At 43.4% G+C, this 19,850-nt stretch overlaps 2 long non-coding RNA genes and 1 other non-coding gene across 3 annotated transcripts in view; 1 reads left to right on the top strand and 2 right to left on the bottom strand.

Annotated features, from left to right (window-relative positions):
- LOC115508725 overlaps window positions 1–19,515 on the top strand; it is a 32,518-nt gene extending 13,003 nt beyond the window's left edge. Inside the window, exons 2-3 of the long non-coding RNA XR_003967093.2 lie at window positions 10,718–10,831; window positions 19,131–19,515. This is a non-coding gene — a long non-coding RNA (uncharacterized LOC115508725). The remainder of the gene's footprint in view (window positions 1–10,717; window positions 10,832–19,130) is intronic.
- Window positions 738–1,859, bottom strand: LOC115508726. Its single transcript, XR_003967094.1, has 2 exons — window positions 1,684–1,859; window positions 738–1,146 (listed from the first exon to the last, which is right to left on the bottom strand). It is a non-coding gene; the product is annotated as an uncharacterized LOC115508726 (long non-coding RNA).
- Window positions 13,738–13,822, bottom strand: TRNAR-UCG. Its single transcript has one exon. It is a non-coding gene; the product is annotated as a tRNA-Arg (tRNA).
- Window positions 19,516–19,850: the final 335 nt, after the last annotated feature.

Raw genomic sequence — 19,850 nt, forward strand, 5'->3', positions numbered from 1 at the left:
CACAAAGGGGGCTGCCATGATCCAAGCACAGCAGCTTTTCCAAACACAGAGGACATTTTGGTTTGGCTTTACGTCTTCTGTCGGAATTAAGGGTTACTTGCAGGCAGTGAATGGGAATCACTTCCAGCATCCTGTAATAATGATGATCTATCAATAAGAATTAACTTCTTAGGTAGTATGCAGGCTGCTAAAGGGAAGAGAGGACTCTCCCACAAAAAAAAGTCTTCTTGGCAGAGATCGTGGAGCTGGCATTACAAAGAGTATGTTATGGCTTTATGACTTATTTATAACAGATTTTTTCTGTAAAGCACTGTTACAAGACTCTGAAACTTTACGATTTAAACAACTCCCCTTACCTGCCCCCACCCTCAGCAGACGCAGCCTTCCTAGTACTCATAAACTCGGTCCTGTCTCTTCTGGATACCTTAGTGCTGGGATTCTTCAGTCCTACACATGCATTAACTCCCTTACGCTCAGGATTCAAATGCCAGTGGGGCAAAGGTCCGAGAAGCTATGCAAAATGGAATTTTTTTAAAAGCACTTTCTCTTCTTCTTAATAACATGACAGTACAAGATAAAGGATTTATCCTTTAAGACCCTGAGGGTGTGCAAACATCAATAATGAAAATCAAACAACTTTAAGCTTGTGGAGTTAAATATAGAATATATATTTATGGCTTTGTTGTAATTGTTGGGCACGTCTCGCCTTGCCATATATTGTTGACAGACCAGGCGGCAGCTGTCTCATTGTTTATTGTTTTTCTCAGCTTTCTGACATTGGCTTGATTTATAGTTGTAGGTGATAAATTACAAGGTTGAATCTAGTTTCTAACCCTCTGGCTAAAGATTTCCCATTACCTGGTTGGGCAAGCTAAATATTTTATTTAAAATAACCTCAAAATCATACTAAATGAAAATCCTTCCAATGAAAGTGAATGCCGATGGTCTTGAAATTAACGAGCCCCACCCCATGTGACCGCTTGGTAGAGCGAAAAACGTATAGCAGTCCCGTCAGCAAGTCTGGCTTCTACAATTTAGGCAAGCCACATCTTCTCTGTGAGTCTGCAGAGTTACTCCTTCTCCAACCCAGCCAAACAATCTCGATGCCTCTAGGGATGATGTTTGTAGCACTTAGGATGCATCCTGCTGAAAGAAACAAAAGGCCTGGCTAAAGATGACTTAATAAATAAAGGCGTGTATGATCTGTTTTTTTTTTTCCTTTTTTAAAAAAATTATTTTGGGGCGCCTGGGTGGCGCAGTCGGTTGAGCGTCCGACTTCAGCCAGGTCACGATCTCGCGGTCCGTGAGTTCGAGCCCCGCGTCAGGCTCTGGGCTGATGGCTCAGAGCCCGGAGCCTGTTTCCGATTCTGTGTCTCCCTCTCTCTGCCCCTCCCCTGTTCATGCTCTGTCTCTCTCTGTCCCCAAAATAAATAAACGTTGAAAAAAAAATTAAAAAAAAATTATTTTAATTCAAGTTAGTTAACATAGAGTGCAGTACTGGTTTCAGGAGTAGAACCCAGTGATTCATCGCTCACATATAACACTTAATGCTCCTCCCAGTAAGTGCCCTCCATAATGCCCATCACCCATTTAGCCCATCCTCCCACCCCCACCCCTCCAGCCACCCTCAGTGTGTTCTCTGTATTTAAGAGTCTCTTATGGTTAAGGCACGTATGATCTTACCTAATAGGAAGTCTGGGCACAGGGTAATTTCCAGGGACCTTCACTTGGTAGCTCAGTGATGTCAGCTGGCCTGCAATAAACTTGTCTTTAAAGTCACAAGATGACTGCCATCAGTATCACATCCTCACACAGTGACATTCACAGATAGGAAAATGGGTATTTTTCTTATTTCCATTTTCTTAAGGTCAAGGAACACTTTTCCAGAAGTTCCAGACTTCACGCACTGACCAGAATTGTACAATGTGTCCATCCCTTGGTGAATCACCAGTCCAGGAAACAGAACAACCATAGTTAGCCTGGATCAATCATCATCCGTGCCCTGCAGCAGGACAGCGTCAGCATGCCCAGGAATACAAGGGGAGCATTAACAAGTCAGTGTTCAGAGAGGTGAAGGTGACGGCCAGGGAGGGTTGCGTAGATGATGTGCACCGTCTGTTGCTCCCTCTCAGGCTCTGCGTACATGGAAACATGCACACAAGACTGATCACTTGTAGGTTTCAGAGTGGCACAGTAAGTACCCCAAACCCAAACGACAAATCTTTCTATCCAGGTAACACAATTCCATTCAGTAGAGACTGCCTTCTTTACTCCGCAGCCTGAAAATGACCCTGTTTGGAACGTATTCCCAGTTTGCTCCAAGTACTTGAGAGCACAGATTAAATTCTATAAGCAATATCTCCTAAACCTACTGAATTTAATTGAATCCTGATCCCTGTAACTAATCACTGAAAAGGCATGACACTCCATGATATGGATTAAGGGGGGAAACCGTTCCATCATTACTGCTTAAGCTTTACTAAATGGTGATAGTGTGGGAGGAGAGAAGAATGCTATGTTGCTTCTAGACCTCATCGTGGTCAAGTTGTAAACTTCAGATAATCAGTTTTTACTGTCTTCGTGGCTTCATAATTTCCTTCCAAAAAGATCCAGAAGTCTCCCTCTACCAGCTTATTTCCCCCCTTTCCATTTCAGGGAGCCTCTTCAATTCAAGATGGTTTTGCCTATGACCAACATGACGCTGTCTTCCCTTCTCTCGTGTGAATGGTAACACAGATAAGATAGTTCATGATTAGGAGACATGTCACGTGGCTCTCACTCTGTATCTTTTAATCTCAGGCTTCATTTTTTTCTGTCTGAAATCCTCTCGTTACTGGTGATGGAAAGAAAATGGAGCTTCTCTGTTGGCATGGGGCTGGAGTTCCTTCCCAGCTAAGTCAACCCCAACTGGAGCGCAATGTAGAGTTTGAGGAGATCATCATTCTAGAAGAGCAGCTGTGTTGACAAATTATAAGAGAGCTGAGGTTCCAAATACCAGAAGGTGAGTCAGGATGTTCTCAACAGGCAGAGAAGCAGAAGAGCGACAGGTGTCAGCTGGGAAATGGATCTGAACATTCAGAGTCAGGGCGGTGTGAGCAAAAGAAAACACAGGAGGATCAAGGGAAGAGAGAGAGAGAAGGGAACCAAGCAATTGATGTATATGCCTGGCTCAACCAGGAGTCTGGATAAAAACAGTCTTCCAAATCATTTGCACCATAAAATTATTGCAGTTTTGAGACTGTTAATGAAGAAAATAGAATGCATTTCTAGGGGTGCCTGGGTGGCCTCAGTTGGTTAACCATCTGACTCTTGGTTTTGGCTCAGGTCATGATCTCACGGTTTCATGGGTTCAAGCCCCATGTCAGGCTCTGTGCTGACAGTATGGAGCCTGCTTGGGATTCCCTCTCTCTCTCTCTCTCTCTCCCTCTCTTTCTCTCTCTGCTTTTCCCTTACTTGTGCTGTCTCTGTCTCACTCAAGATAAATAAATAAAGTTAAGAAATGCATTTCTATTTTTTTTATTTTTATTTTTGGAACTTTTAGAGTAGTTGCTTTGGGATCCAAAGCTATTTATTGTCGTAGTAATGTGAGGTTCTGTCCGCAACCTTTTTTCTGGTATTTTAACTTCCTCTTACTCGAGATTCTTTCTAGAGTTTGTTGTGTCTGCCTTCCTATTTTTGCTACAGATTAAGGTATGCTCTCTTACTGGGCATCACAAAGGAGCAGCCTGGAGTCGTTACACATATAGGTTTGAGTTCAGATGACAATTTAGTCTACACATTCACATCCTATAGAGCAGTTAAACTCTATTTTCTTCTATGTGCTGATACTGAAAAGAGTCAGAACATTTGCAACAGAGATATATAGAATATCATAAAATATGATTATTATATTACATTTTAATTACATCATATTTTATAAATATATACTTATAAATATATAAAAATACAAAATATATATCAGTTAGAGAAGGTCTGTGGCTTTAGCTAATAGAAAACTTGACTAATGGGGCGCCTGGGTGGCGCAGTCGGTTAAGCGTCCGACTTCAGCCAGGTCACGATCTCGCGGTCCGTGAGTTCGAGCCCCGCGTCGGGCTCTGGGCTGATGGCTCAGAGCCTGGAGCCTGTTTCCAATTCTGTGTCTCCCTCTCTCTCTGCCCCTCCCCCGTTCATGCTCTGTCTCTCTCTGACCCAAAAATAAATAAACGTTGAAAAAAAAAAAAAAAGAAAACTTGACTAATATAAATTTGGGGCATCTGGGTGGCTCAGTTGGTTGAGTGTCCAACTCTTGACTTCTGCTCAGGTCATTATCTCATGGTCATGGGATCGAGCCCCACGTTGGGCTCTGTGCTGAGTGTGGAGCCTGCCTGGAATTCTCTCTCTCTCTCTCTCTCTCTCTCTCTCCCTCTGCCCCTCTCCCTGGCTCATGCATATGCGCTTTCTCTCTCTCTCTCTCTCTCTCTCTCTCAAAATAAAATCTTTAAAAAACAAAACAAACAAAACAAAACAAAAATACAAGCTAGTCTTATTCAGTTTAATACTACTGGAGACAGTCCAAGAACTGCCTTTTTCTTTTTGCTCTGCCATTCTCACCATCATGGCTTATTGCCTCGATGTCAAAAAAATGGCTGCTCCAGCTTAACCATCCCATCTGTGTTCAAGGCCAGAGGTAAAGGAAATTACTGGTACAACCTATCCCTTTATCAGGAAAGGATCAGCTTCTTTGGCCAGAATTGAGTCACATGGATATTGCTAGCTGCAAAGAGAGCTAGAAAAGTGTGTATTTAATTCTTTTAGCTTTGGGGCGCCTGGGTGGCTCAGTCAGTTAAGCATCCGACTTCAGCTCAGGTCATGATCTCGTGGTTTGTGGGTTCGAGCCCTGCGTCAGGCTCTGTGCTGACGGCTGAGAGCCCGGAGCCTGCTTCAGATTCTGTGTCTCCCTCTCTCTTTGCCCCTCCCCCACTCATGCTTTGTCTCTCTCTGTCTCTGAGCTTTCACAAGCTCTCTCTGCTTTGATGAGCATGCTCTCTCTCAAAATGGATAAATAAACTTAAAAAAAATAAGACCTAATTTATTTGCTTCTTTGCCTTCTTATTATTCTTTATTTATGCCTACATTTCCATAATAGAATTTCAGACATCTTCTAAAGGTATGTAAATTATTATGAAGTAACCGAAGTTAAAATTGGAGCAAAGGAATAAGGATGATTAGCTGAACCTATTACGGTAATCATTTCACAATGTATGTAAGTCAAACCATCATGCTGTATGCCTTAAACATACACAGTGATTATTTTTGTCAATTATTTCTCAATAAAACTGGGGGAAAATTTTTATTTTTTAAAAATTTTTTTTTTCAACGTTTATTTATTTTTGGGACAGAGAGAGACAGAGCATGAACGGGGGAGGGGCAGAGAGAGAGGGAGACACAGAATCGGAAACAGGCTCCAGGCTCTGAGCCATCAGCCCAGAGCCCAACGCGGGGCTCGAACTCACGGACCGCGAGATCGTGACCTGGCTGAAGTCGGACGCTTAACCGACTGCGCCACCCAGGCGCCCCATGGGGGAAAATTTTTAAAAAAGAATAAGGATGGGAGCCAATTGGAATCAGGAATTTGACTAAAAATGCACCCCTTGTTGAGGTAAATATATAGTATGGGTAGGCCCCAAATTTGCCTTTGTCTCTCCTTATCTTTTGCCTTATGTTCCCTCTAAGAGGGACCCTTCCAGGTCTCCTTCAGTTGTGATTGGAATGAGCTCTCGTGGGTCCGGGAGCAAAATCAGCTGGAAAAGCAGGTGTCCATGCATGGGTGACCTTCTCTTTCCTGAGTTACTGCAGCCACTTCTTGGGACCAAGGTCTTCATGGCTGCTCAGCCATTTGAAGTGTTTTTTCAGTGCTCCTCCTGTTGAGGAGAGTTTATTATTATTCAGTTGATAAACACTTTTGATTACTTTCTCTCTTGGGTTAAAGGAGAAAGGAGAGAGACATATTAACTGAGGACTTACAAGATATCAAGGACTGCCTCTGTGTCTCCCCGTGGCTCCCACAATCTTCTTGCTGGCTTGGAGGAAGTCACGTATTGTAGGCAGACAGGCTGAGGTTCAATGAGGTTGAGTTATGTTTAAACCCAGTCAATGGCAGAGTAGGTTTAGAGCTTGGATCTGACTCCGAAGCCCACGCCTATCCATTATGCTGCTTTAAAGGAACTGCATTTATCCATAAAACCAAGGTCCACCATCAGAGTTGGACATCTGAGGCTCAACCATTCTCCCCTATTCTCTCTGCTCCCCAACCAGCTTCTCTGAAGGCTGTTCTAGAAAGATTCCCGGGCTTAGAATTAGAAGGCTTGTTTACCACTTCCTGCTCTTTTACTTAATAGCTGTGTCGGTTGGGTAATTCACTGAAGCCTCCTGAAGCCAGGTTTACTCATTCACAAAGAGAGGATGATGACAGTGCCCCCAGCACTTCATGACTGGGGTGGGAGGAGGGAAGGGAATGGTGTAAAACTCAAGCTAGATCCTCTTTGTGGTACACACCTTGAAAGAAACATAATCTTTAATCCCATTCCATGCATTGTTTTATTTATTTACTTATTACGGGACTCTCAAGATGTTGTTATAGAGAAAATACTACTTCTCTGTTGCTTTTCAGGCCCCAGTTCATTTGTTTAGGAGAATCTGACCTTCCTGTCTAGGAAAACTCTGACTCCACAAACACTCAGTAGCCTATTCATGGCACTCACCCAGTTGTAATCAAACAATCATCTGTTTAATGTCTGCCTTCTTCCTGCATGAAAGGGGTGGTTGCCTGCTTTATTTTGGACCTCTGTTCCCAGCACCCACTACTCTGGTTGGTTAGAGGATACGGAGAACAACATCAACAATGTTGCCATGTTGAGAAACTACTCAGACAACTCCTGAAATCTAAGGGAGTGCATTTCTCCCAGCCTGTATTACCTGCCACAGGGTACTTACTTTGGAAAGGGAGAGCTTTTTGGGTTATGTCAGAGGTAAACAGTTTTTGACTCACACATCTCATATGACTGAGCCTACACATAGCCATTAGAGCAAGAATCAAGGCTGGAGAAGTAAGCTCAGGAACCATTGGATAGATCATTACTGATTGGCATTTTAGTGTCTCCCTAAAACACAAATTGCCTATCCACTGCATTTACTCACAGACAAGGACATGCACACTTGCACCCCTCGAGGCGGGCTTCCCATTGTGCTGGGAACCTCTGAAGAGCATTCTTTGGGAAGAAGGTCAACTTTGGAAAGCCAGCTAATTCTCTTGCAGACCCTGCAGGGATGGAAGCCACTGTGCAACCACAGAGCCGGGCAGTCTCTGGATCCAGTCCTCTGTTTCCCTAGTCCTCTGACTCAGCACTGTTTCCAAAATTTAGAGAAAAAAAGATCTAATAAGTGGAAAAAATTATTTCCCAGTAATGAATAGACGCAAAGCAAAACCAGCTTATACCCAGAATCCAGGAACATATTTTTGGATCTGGCTACCTGGAAATAAGACATTTGAAGTAGGGTCCTCTTGGCCTGACTGCCCAACCAGCAGCACAGTTCAGTGAGTGTAGGGCACAGGACAGGCACCAGGCTGATGCTCAAAAAGAAAATGGAAACATTCAAAGGAAGCAGTAGGAACATTTTTTTTTTTTTTTTTTTTGACTGTGCAGCCAATCAAGCAATGGAAACATTTGGGACTCCCTAAATAGAAACATTCAGGAGAAAAGTGAGATGGAACACACATTCCCATTGTCATTATGAAGCAGTGTTTATTGAGTGTGGACAGGGCACGAGGTAGCTTTCCAAACGCAGAGGCACCCCCAGTTCCTGTGGAAAAGTGTGCGGAAGACTGCATGTTGGCAGCTCCCGGCTGTGGCAGAACCCGTGACTCATGACGACCCTGCTGGCTGGCCGAATCTGTGGCTCTGTGGCAAGCTTACAAACTCTTGAGGTGCTTCCTGCTCAGAAAACTGTGCCTTGGGCTGGTTATGAAACAGGAACATTAATTACTATTGTGATTGTTAACGGGGAGTTCTAATAATTAATGCACTTAAGGTTCTATGTGGTATTTGACTTGTTACCATGTTTTAAAACATTACGTATCAGATGACTCTTCTCTCTTGGGTGTTTGATGAATTGTGATTGGTAATAGCAGCTAACTCATGATGTCACTCTGAACAGAAACAGGCTGGTTAACAGAAAATGGTGTGAACACGGGGATACAGGATGGAAAGTTACATAGGAGATAGAAAGGTAAAGTCTAGAGAGGCCTTTGTTCTTGTCCAGATCACATTGCATATTAAAATAATCTTACTCAGGGCACCTGGGTGGCTCAGTCAGTTGGGTGCCCGACTTCGGCTCAGGTCACGATCTCATGGCTGGTGAGCTCGAGTCCCACGTCAGGCTCTGCTCTGACAGCTTGGAGCCTGGAGCCTGCTTTGGATTCTGTCTCCCTCTCTCTCTCTCTCCTCCCCCTCTTGTGCTCTATCTCTCTGTCTCTACCTCTGTCTCCATCTCTCTCTCTCTCTCAAAAAGAAATAAACATTAAAGAATGAATAAAATAAAATAAAATAAAATAAAATAAAATAATCTTACTGTAATACCAAAGGGGGAAAATTGGTTGATCAAAATGCACCATAAAAGCCTGGCATGAAGATCTGCCTTTCTTTAGAATCATTTACTGATGGAAAGTCGGAACACAGTTGACTTGACTCATTGTTTCACGGAGAAACCATAATCTCCATCCACCTTTTGGTGACCTTCAATACCAACAACCAAACCAAGAATCTGGGGGATAGTTTCATTCACTCTCATATCACTGGGGCCTGAGAGGACAAACTATGCACTGACCCATGAAATAAAGCAGCACTTATCAGCAGGCAGAAGAAAGGACATTATTTTATTCCTCCCCAAGTTCTGGCTCCTGGCTAGTTAACTGAGCATCCATTTTCACTGCATAAGTAGAGCTTTCCAATGAGGCTAACATATGGTCCTTTTCCCACCTTTCCCCTCTTTTTCTATCTTTTTTAACCTTTTTTGCACCAATTGTGGAACTGTCACTTCCAGAAAACAAGGGCAGACGCTGACACTGGAATTATCATCTCCTTGCTAAATCTCTGGAAATATCATTCCCTTGGTAAAGCACTCCTGAAGAGTTAGAAATGGAAGTACCTCTATAAAAGTGCCTTGGGAATTATAGTTTTTCATATATACCATTGGTTCAGGGTATCACAAAATCAGTCATCTTCAGAACACTTGTCAGATCCTAGGAGTTACTAATGTTCTTCCTTCCAGAGTATTTTAGCACATCACATAAGTCAGAGAACAGAACCAAAGAATCCACATATCCTGTCTAATTGCAAACATCATATAGGAATGGTTCTCTTTGCAACTGAAGATGAAGAGGGGGAAAAAAAAGACCAACATAAGAACTAAGTTGAAAACAGAAAGTACCCATAATATTTGACATTCAGCAGAAAATTGTTCTCCAATTATTTACCAATACAATTATTTAGAAATTTGGTATCCTAAAGCAGTCTAAGTAAAAGTTACTGAAAAAGATGTAATAACAAATAATAGAATAATTTTGGCTTTAGAAAGAAATAAAGAATGAAGAAAGATCTAAGTGAGACGAAAAGGATTGTAAAGAAACCACATTTGCCACAGCAGAGTGAAAATCTTTACTAGAGGCTATAAAGAACAAATTCCATACTGAATGAAATTCAACATTGCCAAGAGTGGCACACTTCGGTGACTCTTCCAGAAAGAAGTAACATACCAAGAGATGAACATAGAGAGGAAAGATATGGGATTCCTGAAATGCAAAGCCAAGCTAGGAATGATAGATGTGTCTGGAGAGGATATCAAACTAATTGCAAGAAAACTTTCTTGAACTGAAAGAAACATCTGAATGTACAGATTGAAAATGGCTAAATCGGTTTCAAAGAATGTTAATAAAAAGAATCACATATGATTCTATCATGATGACTTTTTGAATTATGAAGATTAATAAGAATTATGAAGAGCTTATAAACATCCTTGAAGAAAATAAGAGGGTAGTAGCAAGGTAACTTTGAAAGCAACAAAAAAATCAAGCTGACTTAAGACTTTTCCAGAAGCAAACACCTGATGGCCACAGAGAGGGAACAATAGAGTGTTAAGATTAAGACATTATTGCCAGAGAATTGGATTCACTCAAGTTTTCATTCGTATGTGACAACCCAGAAAGGTATTCTGTGATATACAGAAGTTAATAAAACGTGTTATCACACATATTTTTGAAGAATGGCTTATAGACAGATACCACAGTACAGTTATGAGTTCCAGTACAATTATGAATGAAGGCTGGTGATGGGTATTTGCAAAACTTATTGTTTCCAGGGTGATTGATAAAACTCTACAAGTTATTGACTTATATGCCAAGAAAACCCTGGGAAACTACAGGTGATGAAATGTTTGGTCTCTATATTTAGAGAAACTAGGATTTAGCTAGATTAGGTGGTATGTCTCAGAAGCTCAGTAATACAAATGGAATCAGGACTCACATCCTCTGAATCTTGATGCAGAGGGCACTAGTTGTCATTTAGTGTTACTTCTTTCTATTTTGATTTAACTTTAGGAAGTTTCTATAATAAAACAAAAGGGAAAAGAAAGTCGGCTTGAATGGTTGATCATGTTTACAATAAATTCCTCTTTTCTTTTCCAGGATTAGGCTAGTGCCTATCTTTCATCAGAATTTTCTCTAGATTCCAATCATAATCTTGTCAACACAACAAGAAAGGCCTTCAACAATGATGGGTTCTGACCTTTAAGATACTTGGTGAGTATCAGGCCCTGCTCTAGGCCCCAGGGCCAATTCTCCTAGGTATAGAGGACTAAACCAAACAAAATCATGTGCTCATGCCTCCTCCCATCAAGAGTTAAGTTTGGGGACAGACGGACCTACCTAGACTACAGCAAAGGATGCCTTTTCTCATCTGGTAATTAACATACCAGCTTTGGTAATTAACACATCTCACCGTCACTACAAGGGGACAATGTAGGATCGCCAGGCGTGAGGAAAACCAAAGATGCAAAAGAGGAACAGAAAAACTACTGGTGGAGAAAACAAACCATTAAGGGCACAGAATAGAAAGTGTCTTTCCTAAGGCCACCTTTCAAAAGTGTCAAAAGTTCTAAGTGTCCTCAGATCTATTTTAGAAGAAATTAACCCAAAGACATAAAAGAAACCGAAACAATGCAAAAGCTTTTACAAACTAAAAACATAAGGTAAAACAGAAGCGAGGGAAGGGCTAGAAGGTAAAGTTGAAGGTGGTTCTCAAAATGCAGGGCAAAGATAGGGACAAACATGAAAGAGAAAAGAAAGAAGGAAACAATGGGAGTGTTAACCCCAAAGTTCCAACAGTCGGGGGCTGTGGTGGCACAATTTGCTTCTGTTGTGGTGGTGGAAGTTGTTATTGTTTATGTATTAGTAAAAATAATAGCTAACATTTGTTGAGGGTTTTCATTGTACTGGCATCTGGGCTAACCCGGGACGTCTTGTTTTATTATCCTACCAGCTTTTGAATAGAACCATGGGGTTATAGAGGAGAAATATTTAGAAGGTAAATGATTACGATGTGGTTATTGAATGTATTTAGTCGCGGGGAAGAGAACGCTGGTTAAGGGGTAACTCTTGGCTGGTTGAATAGCAACAACTGAGATCAGCAATGCAAAAGCAGGAGCTGGTTTGGAAAATTAGAATATGCGTTCAGTTTCAACTTGTTGAGCTGAAGTTGCCTGAAGACCGTCAGAAGGAAGATCAGTAGAAGTTTGGCTTAATGAGCCTGACACTCAGAGAAAAGGCTAGCTCAGAGAGAGCTATAGGAATCACCCACTTATCAGTTGAAGCCAGAGTGGATAAATCACCCAAAGAGTCTGGGTGTAGACAGAGAAGAGCTGGAGACCAAGGACAAAGCAGCCTGAGGGACAGACTAGGGAGGAGTGCTCAGTGAGTGGGCAGCCTGGGCCCAGGGTGGCAAATGGCCGTGGGACAAGAGAGGACTGGGCAGGAAGTGGCCAAGGGCGGACACAAGTGTACTGGACTTTTCGATGCAGAGGATTATTGGCAGGTGGTATTTGTCAGAACAATTTAATGTCATTCTGAGCACAAGCCAGATAACAGCTGAAGAACGAATGAGAAATGAATTAATCAAGTTCTTTGTCTGCTTCACGTGTGGATTGAATGAATAGGCCTATATCAGTAGATATTACACGATTGACAGGTACTGTCTGTGAGTATTTAGCAAATTACCTGGGATATAACATATGTTCAACAAATTCAGTAGAGACAGATAGATAGAGATATTGATGGTTAAAAAAAAATTTTATTAGTTTTCTTTATTTTTGAGAGGCAGAGAGAGACAGAGCGTGTGTGGGGCAGGGGGGCAGAGAGAGAGGGAGACACAGAATCAGAAGCAGGCTCCAGTCTCTGAGCTGTCAGCACAGAGCCCGATGTGGAGCCTGAACTCATGAACCATGAGATCATGACCTGAGCCGAAGTTGGACGCTCAAACGACTGAGCCACCCAGGCGCCCCAGATATTGATGTTTTAAACCAGTGTATTATAGTGATTGGGTGTATAAATTTTGGATCTGGATGGACTTGAATTTGTAGTTTAGCTCTGCCACTGTGTAGCTGTGTAAACTTGGACAAGCCACTTTGTTTCTTTAAAAAAAATTTGTTTTAACATTTATTATTTATTTTTGAGAAAGAGAGAAACAGAGCGTGAACAGGGGAGGGCTAGAAAGAAAGGGAGACACAGAATCCGAAGCAGACTCCAGGCTCTGAGCCAGCAGCACAGAGCCTGATGCGGGGCTTGAACCCCTGAGCCACAAGGTCATGACCTGAGCTAAAATTAGATATTCGATGACTGAGCCACCCAGGTGCTCCTAAGTCACTTTGTTTCTACATCTTCTCTTTCTTGTACAATGATTTATGGGTATCATCCATCGTTTTTTTTTTTTTTTTCTATTATGAATGATAGATTAGTTTGTGGATATTTGTTTTGTAATCAGGATGAGCTCTCATGTTCATATGTGAATTGATACAATCAGGGTTCATCTGGTCATGCAATGTTGAATACAGTTTAGTTTAATATTGGTTTGAATTTGTTCTAGCATGCTCTTTTCCCCATAAGAAAGTAGGAAGCCAGGTCTTTTGTATACCTTTGCCTTGGATATTGCTGCAGGCAGACCCCTGCTAAATTTGGAAGACGCAATGGTGGGGGTCCAGAATAGGATGTGAAGACAGGACATGGCCCAGGGCAGAGAAGAGAGGTGGATGAAGGTGGGCACCCACCGTGAGGAGCAGTGGACCCTTGCAGGAGCCTGGGCGGTGTCCCGATAGACTGACAAGGTCTCAGTCCTTGCAGGACCTTGTGGCCGACACAATGGTGTCCTAGCACTGGGCAGTTGGGGACCTATGAATAGAGGGGCTTTCCTTTGGCTAAGATGCAGGAAATGGAATGAGGGGGAAGCAAAGAATGGTAACAGAGATATGATTCACCATTGATTTGTGGTAATTTGAGAGCTAAAGGAACAGCCTGTGTCTTTTTTTTCTTTATTATTTTTTTAATGTTTATTTATTTTTGAGACAGAGAGAGACAGAGTGCAAGTGGGGGAGGGGCAGAGAGAGAGGGAGACACAGAATCTGAAACAAGCTCCAGGCTCTGAGCTGTCAGCACAGAGCCTGGCGCGGGGCTCGAACCCACGAACCGTGAGATCATGACCTGAGCCGAAGTCAGACGCTCAACCGACTGAGCCACCCAGGCGCCCCAAACAGCCTGTGTCTTGCACATGAATCTGTGCACTGAAAAATCCCACCTGCAGCACACTCATACTATCTACCAAGAAATAAATGTAACTTGTTCCTGCTTTCCTGAGATTTGCCCACTGTTTTTATTTCTTGCCTTATGACACTGGCCAGAACTTGCAAAATAATTAAGAGGCCACAACTTAAGAATGAAGAACAATTTAGCCACGAGCTGCCAAGACCAGGACATCTGAGGGAGGGCACAAGCGAGACAGATGATGATCCTTTTATTCATTCCAGCCTACAAACTGGAAAACTAGGTGAACTCTCCCACCACCCCCCACCCGCCCACCTCTTCCCTCCACCTCCCAGGTGCAGGGACAATTGGGAGACTCCAAATAGAGTGAGGTTCATTCACTGGCATATAGCGAATTGAAGGCTCATGGTAGAAATTCAGTGCAATTATAAGAAACCAAAGGAAGTTACCTATCTTGACCACCAAGATACATAGCTTAAGGGGCGCCTGGGTGGCTCAGTCGGTTGAGCGTCCGACTTCGGCTCAGGTCATGATCTCACAGCTTGTGAGTTCGAGCCCCGTGTCGGGCTCTGGGCTGACAGCTCAGAGCCGGGAGCATGCTTCGGATTCTGTGTCTCCCTCTCTCTCTGCCCCTAACCCACTCGCATTCCATCTTTGTCTTTCTCAAAAATAAATAAACGTTCAAAAATGATTTAAAAAAAAAGGTACATAAAGATTCACTCTCACTCTTACTTCAATGCTTCCAGAAATTTCTACTTTGTGTGATATCCTCATGAAAGCAGGTATGGCAAAACAAGTTGAAAGCTACGATACTAACCAGGGACTCCTCAATTAAAATTACTTTCATCTTTAGTTCTCTTCAATAGCTGCCAATACAGGTCATCATTACACGTAAAAGTTTTCTTATGTCATGATAAATGAGTATACAGATACCATATATGTTGTATTTCAAGTATGAAAATTTAAGGTCAATTAATTTTCGTCAGTCTTTCTCACCATCCCAAACAAGACCTTCAGAGAGCTGTCCTTCACAGTTATCCCATCCAATGGGCTCTGTGCTCGCTCCCACCCCTCCTCTTTTGGATGTGCTCGCTCCCACCCCTCCTCCTCCCATGGCGCCCACTAACTTTGCTCCACTGTGAATAAGCTACCACTCTGTTTTCACCCTAAATGCTTACCCCCCCCCCCCAATCTCTGACATTGGGTCCTCCACGGATGTTCTTGCTCCAATCAAGCATGCCTCCTTTCCAGCAGCTCCTAGATCCTTGCGAGCATGGGGTTGGACAGGAGCCACCCAGGATTCTTATTGCTATCCATTGCTGCTCTAAGTAAGAAGGCAGTTGAGTGTAGAAGTAACGTGCATAGACCTCAGTGGGGTTAAAATCCTTGCTCCACCAGAGCACATCCGTGGACAGGTTATTTGGTCTTTCAAAGCCTCTGTGGTTTCATTTGTCAATGGCAATAATAAGAAAACCTACTTCAGACGGTTGCTCAAAGGACTGAAGGAGATGACACATATATCAAGCTCTCTGAACCATGCCCAGCAGAGGTGAGTGCTTGATAAATATAACCAACAATGGCATCATCTGTATCACGTTCTCACCCTCGCGTAAAATCAGCTTTGAGGCTTTGGGCCTCTGTTGCACATGTTCTGGGCTTTACCCCACCTGTGCTTTTTTATTGCATCCGACCCTCTCTCACAGACCTTCAAATTCCTTAACGCCAAGGACATTCACACACGCTCCGCAGAAGAAATCCAGCCCCATGGCCACACCTTGCACTTTCTCACCGTTTACAACTGTTTGCCTTTTGAAATCTTAAACTTCACCCTTCCATTCTCTGAGAGACACTTCCGGCCAACTCCCTCCGACTCACTCCAAACATACCCTCATCAATGCCTCTGATGCCTGAATGATTATATTTTCCCCCCGATTACTAGTTGCTTTCGGGCCGCACTTCTTTCTTCACCAAGTTCAGACCCCCGAGTCCACCGACCATTTCTTTAATGATTTTTCCTTTTAGTCCCTTTCTTTGTTGTCCTTCTGTGGCTTCTGTTCTGTCAGAACCTGACTGTAGACCCACCTACTCACACTGTCCAGTATGGTAGCCAGTCAGGACGGGTACATGTGGACCGTGTCACACAGTCTTTAGATTTTGCCCATAAATAAATGGGCAAAGATACCAACAGCTACTCAGAAGAAAGCTGTTCAAATGGACAATGATCTATATTTTATCTTAACTGATAAGTAAAAAATAGAAGTTAACACAAACCATATATCATCTTTGGCTTGGGAGAAATATTGTGATCACATCAGGCTAGAACACAGTAAAAGAATCATGCCCTGACACTATTAGTTGTAATAGAAACAGGTAAAAACTTTCAGGAGGACAATTTGGTAATATACATATAAAGATCTGAAATATGCCCATGCTCTTAGATCCAATAATCCAATTCATAGGAATTTATCTTTAAAAAATAAGCAGAGATGCATTAAAAAGAGTAAAATAGTACTGTAACTGTGAAATTTTGAACACAAATTCAATCTACAATAATAGTAGACTAGTTCAAAAATAAAGGCACATCTATGTGATATATTACTTCCCAGTCATTGATATTTTCTCTTTTTAAAATTTTTTTTTCAACGTTTATTTATTTTTGGGACAGAGAGAGACAGAGCATGAACGGGGGAGGGGCAGAGAGAGAGGGAGACACAGAATCGGAAACAGGCTCCAGGCTCTGAGCCATCAGCCCAGAGCCTGACGCGGGGCTCAAACCCACGGACCGCGAGATCGTGACCTGGCTGAAAGTCGGACGCCTAACCGACTGCGCCACCCAGGCGCCCCGATATTTTCTCTTTTTTAAATGAGAGACCAGGTTTATTTGTTTTTGAGAGAGAGAGAGAGAGACAGGCAGAGCACGGAGAGACAGAATTCCAAGCAGGTCCAGGCCCTGAGTTGTCAGCACTGAGCCTGATGTGGGGCTGGAACTCATGAGCTTGAGATCCTGACCTGAGCCAAAGTCAGATGCTTAACCCACTGAGCCCCCTGGGCGACCCCGGGTCATTAATATTTTCAAGGACAACTTAGGCCATTGAAAATAATCACCATGAAATCTCATCACAAATGAAAATTATACAAAATTGTGTTTACGGCATGACTGCAATTTAGTTTTACATATGTATGTAAAGCATGGTGTATAAATATATATGGTATATATATATATATATGTATATATATATATATATATATGTATACATACACACATGTATATGCGTGGTAGGTAGATAGTACATATGTGTATGTAAATGATACATATATATCAAAATTTTAATAGTTATTTCTGGGAGAGATGATTAAGTGTGATTTACACGTTTGTATTTATCCATAGTTTCTGTATTTCATACAAAGAATGTGCGTTACTTTTAAAATCAAGACGGATGCTTTTTAAAAAGTGGTAAGTTTGTATTGGGAGTGGAGGGATTAGAGAGAAGGCGCCCCTTACTGCGCCCTTCATAGACTTTCCTTCTGCACAGATGCACCAGAAGAGGGCGCCTCCGCCTCTTCCCGCAGGCAGGATCTCTCAATTACCTACGAGGGATGGGGGGGGGATGCTCCCCAAGTCAGTAGAAACTAACCTGAAATGCCTCACTTCCCTGGTGGCCACATTCCTCTTCAGGGCCTCCCGGAAATCTGTGTAGCAGAGGGATATGTAGTTTTGAATGGCCTGTGAGAGCTTCCTCTGGTCACCCTCTTAACAAACACGCAGCCCGAATGACTTCCGCTCGGTCACCCCTGTATCCTGGTTTCACCTACGCAGCTGCTAGGAGCTCCTCAGCAGAAGGCCGAGGCGACGCAGGCAATGGCTTTGCCTTACTGGGCACAAACAGGTTGGTGGAGGTGGCCCAGTTCACACCTACCACCTAACAGGCTGACCCAGTCACCAAGGGTCCCTGAACCCTACCTTGCTCCTTAAAAAGCACATGCTATTCTTCGTGGTATCAGTTAGGGGGCAGCAGATATCCTGGCATCCTCTGCTCTCTCAAGGAAGCTTCCAATTTGGAGATCCTGAAGTTGCTATGAATCGGGCTACTATTTCACTTACCGGCTACCGTGGCCTGGCAGTTCCTTCCTGCACTAGCAGATCACGTCGGGGAGCCTAACCCTTTCACCCGGTGGAGTGCTTATAACTCACTACTTTGAGCAAAGGTGAATCTGAGTAATAAATTAGCCTGGATGATTACTGGACTCTGCCTCAGCGGAGCCAGTTTCTTTACTATCTAAGTATTACAAAGCCCCAGACTTCTCTTTTGGGCTATCATTCTGTCTCTCCCATACGCCCAAGACAGCTCTATTTTGACTCCTTAAAATACCCTCAGGAGGAGGCTGCAGGTAAAGGACGAGTGGAAGACATCGACACAATTGCTTCTGCAAGGTCCCGGGTTTAAGAGAATGAGGTATAGCCCCACCCACAGTAAAAACATGCTTTCTCTGATGCATATGCATTATGGAGACGCTTCTGTTGCTTTCTCTTTACTTATATATGCATATCTACACCCACATATACACACACATGTAAACATGTTAACAATGATTATTTGGGGAGGGATGCTGATAGGGGTTTTACATTTCTTACATTTCATACAAAGAATGTGTGCTTGAGAGCCGGGGCGGGGGACGGGGGGGGGTGGGATGGGGGGAGTGACCAGACTGATAACTTTGTTCAAAATGGCTTGATGCTGAGCTCTTCAGCATCCCTGAACCAAAGTCTTCTTTTGGTTTTAGTCACGTGCCTTTGTTCCTCGTCAGAAGCGCCTCCTCTGGCAAATGCAGGAGGTGGAGACAGAAGCACGGCGAGGGGGGAGACTGACCGGTGACGTCCCAGCCAGCGACAGAGCCAGCATGTACAGTCGCATGGGTCTGGCCAGGACCAGTCTGCCCTGATGGCTTCTCATAGTTCGTTTGCCCGTCTTTCTGTGCTCCACAGAGCAGGACACCGACAGTTCAGTCCAGTCAGCAGAACTTTCTAGAGAAGAGAAGTCACACCTACTATGTACCAACCAAGCACACTTTCTGTCAACTCATGATTCCTCACAGCAATCCTCAGAAGGGGGTGCCATTGTTACCAGCGCTCATCTGTCAGGGACCGAGCTACTACTGGGCCATTTGCCCAGTGTCCCTTAGCTTGAAAGTGATGGAGGCCGAATCTGAACCCAGGCAGTCTAGCTGCAGGACCCACTCACTGAACCGTTACCTTTCCGCACATCTTCAGATGGAGTTTCTTCTATTTCAGATCCCTAGAGGTGCAGAGCCCTGCCTTTGGTTACGAGGAGGCCATGGGTAGCTACACCCACCCAGATCATTCGGTCCTCTTCATGGCGGGCGGCCCCGTCCGGTCAGATGCCACCAGAGCCAGCATCACCCGAGAGTCATTTGGGATGCTGTGGTTCTAGAGACTGCCTCCATCTTGAGCCAAGGAAGAAGCTGTTCCGGGGAGGACATTGGAACCTTGGTGAGAGTTGGCCTTTCTGTGCCTCCATCTGAAAGCTAAGCTCTTCTATGGGAGTTTGGATTGAAGGTTAGGGATGATGGCTCAGAGGGGGAAAGTGTGAAATGGTAATCGCTTTCATATGTCACTTGAGAAATGTTATAATAAAGCTGAGTAAATTGGAGCATGAGTTAGCCCGGTCTTTTGCCTAATGATGTCACCCACTTTCTGCTTCCTCCAGCCTATGATTAATAAAAGGGGGATTATTACAGTAACTCATTCCTAGTGGGCAGCAGTGACGTCAGCAACAGCTGAGCAAACTGACTACATTTAGTCGTGCGTGTGTATGTGGGCATTTTTTTTTTTTTCCCTGTGACTAACATGAAGTTAAGAGCATCTAATGAAACAAAAGCTCCTTGAAATTTGGGGAACTTACTGGGTGAACTCTTTGCTACAGGGAGCACCATTTTAATTTTTCTCAGTTCATAGTTGAACGATGCTGCAGTTGACCAAATGACATGATTG

The sequence above is a fragment of the Lynx canadensis genome, chromosome A2 (genome assembly GCF_007474595.2).
Source record: "Lynx canadensis isolate LIC74 chromosome A2, mLynCan4.pri.v2, whole genome shotgun sequence".
Taxonomy (NCBI): Eukaryota; Metazoa; Chordata; class Mammalia; order Carnivora; family Felidae; genus Lynx; species Lynx canadensis.